The sequence below is a fragment of the Cibotium barometz genome, chromosome 39, assembly GCF_041138505.1.
Source record: "Cibotium barometz isolate CiBa-2024 chromosome 39, ASM4113850v1, whole genome shotgun sequence".
In the NCBI taxonomy this organism is placed as follows: Eukaryota; Viridiplantae; Streptophyta; class Polypodiopsida; order Cyatheales; family Cibotiaceae; genus Cibotium; species Cibotium barometz.
In genome coordinates this window covers 2496107-2504099 of record NC_141084.1, presented here as the reverse complement: position 1 = coordinate 2504099, position 7993 = coordinate 2496107, and the positions used below count along the sequence as shown (strand labels likewise).

The 7993-nt window shown below is 38.0% G+C and overlaps 1 pseudogene; it reads right to left on the bottom strand.

The window, feature by feature from the left end:
• Positions 1-6236: 6236 nt before the first annotated feature.
• Positions 6237-7615, bottom strand: LOC147615625 (uncharacterized; annotated as a pseudogene).
• Between the last annotated feature and the right edge of the window lie 378 nt (positions 7616-7993).

The window sequence follows — 7993 nt, the reverse complement described above, 5'->3', positions numbered from 1 at the left end:
ATCCTTCATATTGGTTCTCTCTCACAAAAGGAAGAAGAAGATTATAAGATAGGGAAACCTATTGTTTACGATCAACAAAGTAAGTGGGAATAGTTTTTCCCTTTAGTTTAAGTTGTGCTGAATGACTCTTTTTCTTCAGCTATTGGCAAGACTCCATAATACGAGGCAACATACCGTTCTAGTATTTTTTTTGACTAGGACGTCATCCTCAATGCTGCTTGAAGCTAACAGGTTTAATGAAGTCTTACTAAGAGATCTGTAGTCTATGAAAGACGGGTTGACTAAAGTGTAGGAGCCTACACTTGACATGCCAATAAGGATGTTCCTGTAGCAAGACCTATGCGAGAATCGAGTCTAGACTTAACCATAGCATTGTTAAGAATGGTAGCTAAAATAAGTAGGGAGTGTGAAGGGAATTGGGATCTACCTACATTTCCATACATAATCCCATGAATCATAGGTCTAAACATGCATGCAAAGATATGAACATGGAAATGTGCATACATAGAGGTGAATGTACATGCACATGTGTGAATGTACATGTGCATACATAGAGATGAATGTACATGCACATGTGTGAATGTACATGTGCAAATATAGGTGTGGTGTTGGCATATGGCTTATGAAGTGCCTTTATTGATAGTGTTTTGATTACTAGTAATCAGGGTGATGGGACACACCATGGACCGAGTTTTCTCCCACAATGGCCCCCTTATCTTGAGACATATCTAGAAGGCTAGTGATTAGAGAACCATTTTAAAGAAATAGTATTGGCTTCCTTTGCGGACTCTCCTTCACAAGTATTCATTTCTTTGCTTTCTTCACTTTCTGCTTTCTTCTTTTCTCCTTCTCAATTTCTTTCCTTGACTCATTTTTTTCGCTTTCCTTGAGTCATTTTTCCGCTTTCTTTGACATTTTTTTATTAGTTTTTCTGATTGGTATCCCTCTTCATCTGGCAATCGTGAGGTATCTAGTTTTGACCCACTTTAGCAAGGCTTGCGGTAGGGAAATGTGTGGTTTTGAGTTTAAGGTGGAAGGAATATCCTATTCAACACTTGTTTGGAGATGGCCACGGGGCTCAATGAATTAGTCAAATTTTGCCTTACTCTTTGCTAGGTTACATATGTGGTGTTGGTAGCTTTGGTTTGCATGAAACTCTTCATGTAATTGACAAGAATAGCAAATGAGTCATGAGAAGTTCAAAGAACACTACCTTAAAGGGTAACTTTGGAATTTTTTCCTTTGGCCTAAATATTTTCTCAAGCTTTTCCCATGCATCTAAAGATGATTGTTGTGGGTATGATGAATGTAATTATCACTAAGTGCCAATGCAATGATTTTTCATCTTAATGATCCATGCAAGCTCTCCCTCCTTGGTGTTAGACTTTTTCTCTTTCCCATTAACCACACTCCAAATGCTATCTCTCATTAAATGATATTTAACTATCAGCTACCAAGTTTGGAAGCCATTGCCATCATATTTATCTAAATGCATAGAGTTGGATATACCATCATGATGGAAAGGAAGGTATTATGACTTGATTGTATCAGGGCAATGTCTAATCCTTTTACAAGGGATGCTTAGTTGCATGTGTGGGATTAAAAATTTAATAGAATCCCAAAGCTTTGTCAAATCAGTAATAATGAGGTTTAGACTTAGCTTTGATGATTTTCTTGTTAGATTTAAGATTAACCTTCACTTGAGTTTGTTTCTTAGAGAAGAGGAGGCATTTTTCACCCTTAATATCTCTTTGATTATTATTTTTGGGTGTAAAATTGTACCTTATTTTTAGAGTAGATGGTTGGGATTAAAAACAAGGGAGAAAGGTAATGTGATGACAAAATTGCTTAGCAACCCTCCAATGTTTGAATTGAACCCTCAATGGTCCAAAAATATCAGCATGTTAAGAACTAATCATATAATTAATAAAGTTAACTTTTTGTTAAGTGAGCAAGATTTGATTTATTTATTGTTGTGCAACTTCAAAACTCAATTTTAGGCCCTTAAAATTCGTGAGCATATCCCTCATAACCTTAATTACATATTCATAGCTTTAATTACAATAAAAAACTTTGATTAGGCTCAATTTTACTCAAATTTTATCGTCGCTCCTCACTGTGGTGATTTAAGCTTCAATATGTTATTACTATAGTGCTTCTTGAGACGATGAGAGTGATCGATCTTCAACACACAGTGATGCTCCCTATAATTCTATTTAATGTAGAAGGCACTCAAATCTAAGGACTGAGCTAATTTGTGCAAGGGGGTAGAAGAGAGGAAAAACACAAAATCTAATACTCATGATTTTGTGAATCTTGATTAATTTTAAGACTTAGAATCCTAATGGAGATGGAGAATTCTCTAACACCAATTGTGAGAATGGAATCATGATGCTAAGAACTCATTAGGGTGGATTAAAAAATAATGTGGGAATTATAGATGAATGTTAATCCCATTTAACAAACATGATCCTCCAATTGAGGACATTAATAAGTGTCATGAAACAGCACTATAAAAGTTGTTAACTATGAGATATTGGCCACCCAAGGCCTAGTAAGTAAGTTTTGGGCACCCAAGTGTGAATAACGGCTAAATGTATATAAGGCATTTTCTCATAATGAAAAGATACAATCCCCTTTGTGCTATAGAGAGCTCTCCCTTGTGTCTTGAGAGAGATTGAAGGAGAGAGAGAGCATTCTAGCATTGTTCCTCTTTTATGCTTGTGCGATTCATGCTTGTGTGTGTGTGTGTGTGTGTGTGTGTGAGAGAGAGAGAGAGAGAGAGAGAGAGAGAGAGAGAGATAGAGCTTCATTGTTTTTTCTTGTTAATCTTGATATTTGCATCATTAAAAGCACCAACGTGAATGAGTAGGTTGGTGTTCCTTTTTCTTCTTCTTTTTCATAAATTCACAAAATCAAAAACATAAGGAACCATTGATTGTGCCAAGAACTTGCATTCCCTTCTTTAGGCGAGCCACAATCAATTTGGGATCAATTGGATAAGTATTACGCAACCAAAATCTTAAACTTTCGACACGCGGGAAGTTCCATGTGAAACTGCAGAAAAACGTTCATGCCGTGAAAGATTTTCTACAGCTTCACGCCGCGAATCGCTCGCAAAATCAGTGCCGTAATTAACGTCAAAAATCACGAGATTGCCTTGCCAAAAATAGGCAACCTTATCTTAACACCTTTGATACCGTGAAGTCTGCCAAAATTTTTGAGTACGTGAAAGTTCAGGAAAGCGTTCACGATGTGAAGCCTTTTGAAGTTGTTTATGGCGTGAAACCCTTCTTTGTTCACACGTGAAACCTTTTGAAGTTGTTCATGGCGTGAAACCCTTCTTTGTTCACAACGTGAAACCTTCTCTGCAGACTTACGGGTTGGCCAAATCCAACGAATAGTTAGACCAAGGTCACAAAGGTTGGTAAAGGAGGGAAGCCCATATCAAAGAGAGGGGATTTGACCCAAAAGGTAAAATTTTTGAGCACTTGAAATTGCAAAATAATGTTCACGCCATGAACCTTTTCTGACTTTTCACGCCATGAACCATTCTCTACAATTTCATGGCTTCAGAAACAGAGCAATAGAATCGGAAGCAAAATCAAATTGGGTCAACAAATAGCTTATCAAATCGTACATACATGCACTTAAGATCTGGAAAACTCATTGGAGACGATCTTACACCTAATGATAGTGCATCAAATCACCTTGGATCTTCCTATCAAAGAAGTGTAGGATCAGGACATTCCACAAGCACACATCGACGAATCACCTAGGATCTTCCTATCAAAGAAGTGTAGGTTCAAGACATTCCGCAGGCACACACGTGAGTGTTTTAAGAAACCTGACTACCGCTGCTAAAACTAGTAGCAAAGAGTCCATGGAAGAAGGGCTGAGATACGCTAGGTTTGGGGAAGAGGAGAAACCACCCTCCCTAACTAGGTCCAGTGGTAACATTGATATCGCTGGGGATTTTTTGGTCTCCAAACTAGTCATGGACGAAAAAGCGTAATCTGTAGTAGCTGTGGGTCCGTCAACCAACGCTGGACTCGGTCCACGACAAGAAGTGGCCATCCAAACATTGAATTCTAGGTTGTCGAATACCGGCACCCCCCGAATAAGACAATAAGACGGGAAATAGAAAGTGTAGCTAGGAGGATGGGTTAAATATTCTTCTCCACCACTGAGGAAGTAGAGTAAGACCTCAAACGGAGTGAGGTGGAACTACGAGAATTGAGCTTAAGGAAACAAAAGCTCGACACTCGAAGGGCGAGAGCTGAGCAAAAGGAAACGGGAAGTTTTAACCCACTCCAGCCACAAGGGAAGGAACCAGAAATAGTTGGCTGAGGACTAGATCATCGAGTTTTTTGAAGATGCTTACTTTCTCACCGCTCATGCCCATAGGCTGACAATAATGCCGAGGGATTTTGATACCCTTTGTCGATTTTGCAGACAGATACGACTAGATGCTTGGTCCTGTTTCTTTAAGCGATCCCCGAATGCGACGTAACCTTACAGTTTCCCCCCTCCATCCTCGTACAAGGTCATCTAAGAGCTCTCGTGCTCCTCACGATAGGGACACTCGTTCCCAGAGTAGGTTAAGACTAGAACACCCCAGTGATGATGCCCCTCAAGCAAAACCTCACACACAATTAGAACCAGAGGCACAACCCCAACCGGAGGACTAACCACAATCAGAGGCTACTGCAGCATAGCCACAGCCCTCTGCTGAAGTTGAAATTGTTGCAAAAGAAGAAGATGCAGACCGGATAGAGAGGGAATTAAATCTAATTGAAGCAGTGAATATCCAAGAATTGAGAGTTTTGGAGGCTGTTGCCCCTGTTAGAGAGGGGCATTTTCACTTCGGGGCCAAAGACTTGTCAGGCCTTTGGATGGATACGATTTACATGTTTTGATGAATGACACAATGGAAATCACAGATAACATTCTCAATATTTTACTATGGTATGTATAGTATATATAATGCATGATGTATATAGTACGATGCATGACTGAGCTGTAAGTACTAGTGGACTAATTCATTGTTCTTTTCATTGTTGCCTTTAGGTATTGTATATTACTACTACCAAAAGAGGTCCAAAAATGTACATACATTGTGGATCCTCTCATTTCTGCGGCATTACAAAATGATAGCTCATCATTTTTGAGTCTTATGTCTTGGTTTGAACCAGTGAACCTCGATTTGGCAAGACTTGTTTTCACGGCTTACCATGAAGAGCGAGTCTCATGTTAAGTTTTAAATTGACATCAAATATTTGGTAATCTATATGTGTTTTCTTTAATAACACCTATGTCCTCTTTGTTTTTTTTCAGCCGAACACAGGAGTTTGATTTTGTACGACATTGAGCAAAACACTTGTTATTTTGCAAACTCTGTTCAACAATATCATGGCCGCGTTAAAGAGTAAGTTCCCTCTTCCACAAGCATGTAGATTTATTTAAACAAGATAAGCTGATGCTTGTTTTTTTGACCTCTCAGATGTGCTCAAAAATTTGTATATGCATTGGAACATCTCTTAATGGAGCCGAACCTTGTACTACAAAACATGACATATCGTAGGATAAGGGTGCCAGTCCCCAGCCCAGAGATGTCAGTTGTTGTGGATGGAGGATGGCCCTAAAAGCCTACCTTTTAATAAAGAAAATTTTTGATATTCCTGATGTAAGTGATGTTTGTTAAGTTATATTTGTAACGTAGACTTGCATAGTCTAAGATAGCTATAATGTCCCTAACAAAGCTGTTCTTTGTGTACAGGAAATAATTCTGAACAAATATCTCCCTTGCACGTAAAATAGTTCAGGACCAAAGTTGTATAAAGAATTATTTTGGCTATCCATGATCGTGCAAAAGAAGAGATCAAGAGGGCAGACAAATTTGCAAGGGGAGTTGCAGAGAGAGTACGTTAGCAAGACAAGGAGCAACAAAGACAATTCGAAGCACATATGGCTGCCCTAAATGATTATGATAGGCTGCAAGCTGAGGTGGATGAATGGGTGGAATCCAGGAGGTAGGTCGAGATGCAGGTGGAGAGGGGAAGAGAAGAAAGATTGTGGGAAGAAATGGAAAGCCTGCAAGAGGACCAAAATTGAAGGCCACCTTAGTCCCAAGCATAGTCTAGTTCTCAATCACACAGCATCGCTTCCGTGCCCCAGAGTCTTCTGATTGATATATTAAATTGCTTTTGGAGTTATAATGTTTTGATTGTCATCATTCAATGACTAATCAAGTGAATAGTATGAGAGACAGATTCTTTGCAGAAAGTCATTTTCTCTTTTCGCCTTGGCACCTATAAAAAAAGGGTTTTGTTAGTGGTATCTTACATAATGTTCTACACAGCATACTAAATGGTGAATGTAAATATAAATGGTTTACCTTTTTAGTATCCATTGTAAATGTATAATCTTTTGGCAACTGTTCAATCTCCTCATATGTAAGGTCTTCTCTAATTTGAGAAAGAGATGTTTTAGATAGTGTGTTCAGCATTGTAAGCAATTGCCCTTCCAAATATATCTCCATTACTAGAGGCGTATTCTCGGGATCTGACTCCAAATATTGATCTAATGGAACAAGGTTGCCATTAACATAATGATATCTGGTGTAGTGAAAGTTGCAATGAAGTTTTGAGAGGCAATAATGTACTTGTAAACTATTGACTTCTTCTCCAAAATAGAAATGATGCCTTCTGTCTTTCTCCTATCCCAACCATTGTCCAAAAAGTCCAATGCCTTACTTGACTTGCAAATAAACATTGTTGAAGTATTTCTTATTTCTTCATCAAATAAAAAGTCAGCAAACACTTTGATAGGCATAAAAATAGTAAGCTTGACATTCTTGCAAATAGATGCCTTAAGAGACTTCTGTATGTCGTGATACAACCGGATCCTATAACTTTCACTAGTTTGTGAAGTTGGCAATGGCCAATCTTTGCTTCCAAATAATGGGAGGGTTGGAGTCAAACGACCCCATCCCAAAAGACATGTTTGGTTCAAAGTATTGCTTATCATAGAAGAATATGCCTTGGTCTGCAAGATCTCTATGAGTTCTTCCTTTGTAAATTTGTTCTCCTACATATGCATGGAAAGCGTAAAAAATCCCACTTATACTCTCCATTGGTTGTTGCCAGTCTATCCTATTGGATGGATAAATATCTGTATAAAACCAAAAGATTAGATATTTTAAAACAACTTTAAAACAATAAGGAGATAGGATTGGATAAACAACTGCATAACAACAAAAATCAAACACTTTAAAACAAAAGAAGCTTTGACTGAGATACTACTCATAGTTGGGACGATATTGTGGAAGACTAGGAGGAAAATTTTTCACCCTCAAGTCTACATGCTAGAAAACATGTTGTATTAGTACCTCTGTCACACGCTTGCTAGATTCACATACCTTGAACTCTTTAACTTGTCCCTTGAATGGCTCCACAAATTCATTAGCATTTCTCCTCTTCCTCTTCCTTCTCTGTAAAAGTACCCAGCTCTCGATTATAATTGTAGATGGTATCCATGTCCCATCGTCCGTATTATAACTATTGAATATAGTAAAAGCTGAAATTCTAGTACGAGGCTTTCTACATGTTGCCATTTTGTGTAGTAAAAGACACACGGAAGAAGAAGATGAGAGCTTAATTTGGAGGAGACTTAGAAAAAGAAAGAATGACTATGTTGGAGACAAAGAAGATCAGAGCTGGTTTTGGGGGGAAACATTTACTCAACTTAAAATAATAAAATAATAATAATAAAATAATACTACCAAATCATTAACTACCACTATCTTTTAGCTTACGTGAAAAGATTTGGCAGTATTATTTTACTATTATTTTAAGTTGAGTAAATGTTATTTTAAGATGCATTTTGAGCATAATTTTACTCTATTTACTTGAATTCTTGCTTTAAAATGCCGAATTTCTTCGTTACGAAAGCCTCTTCCTCATTGGTTGAGTGCCACTCTCTCTCTAAAACT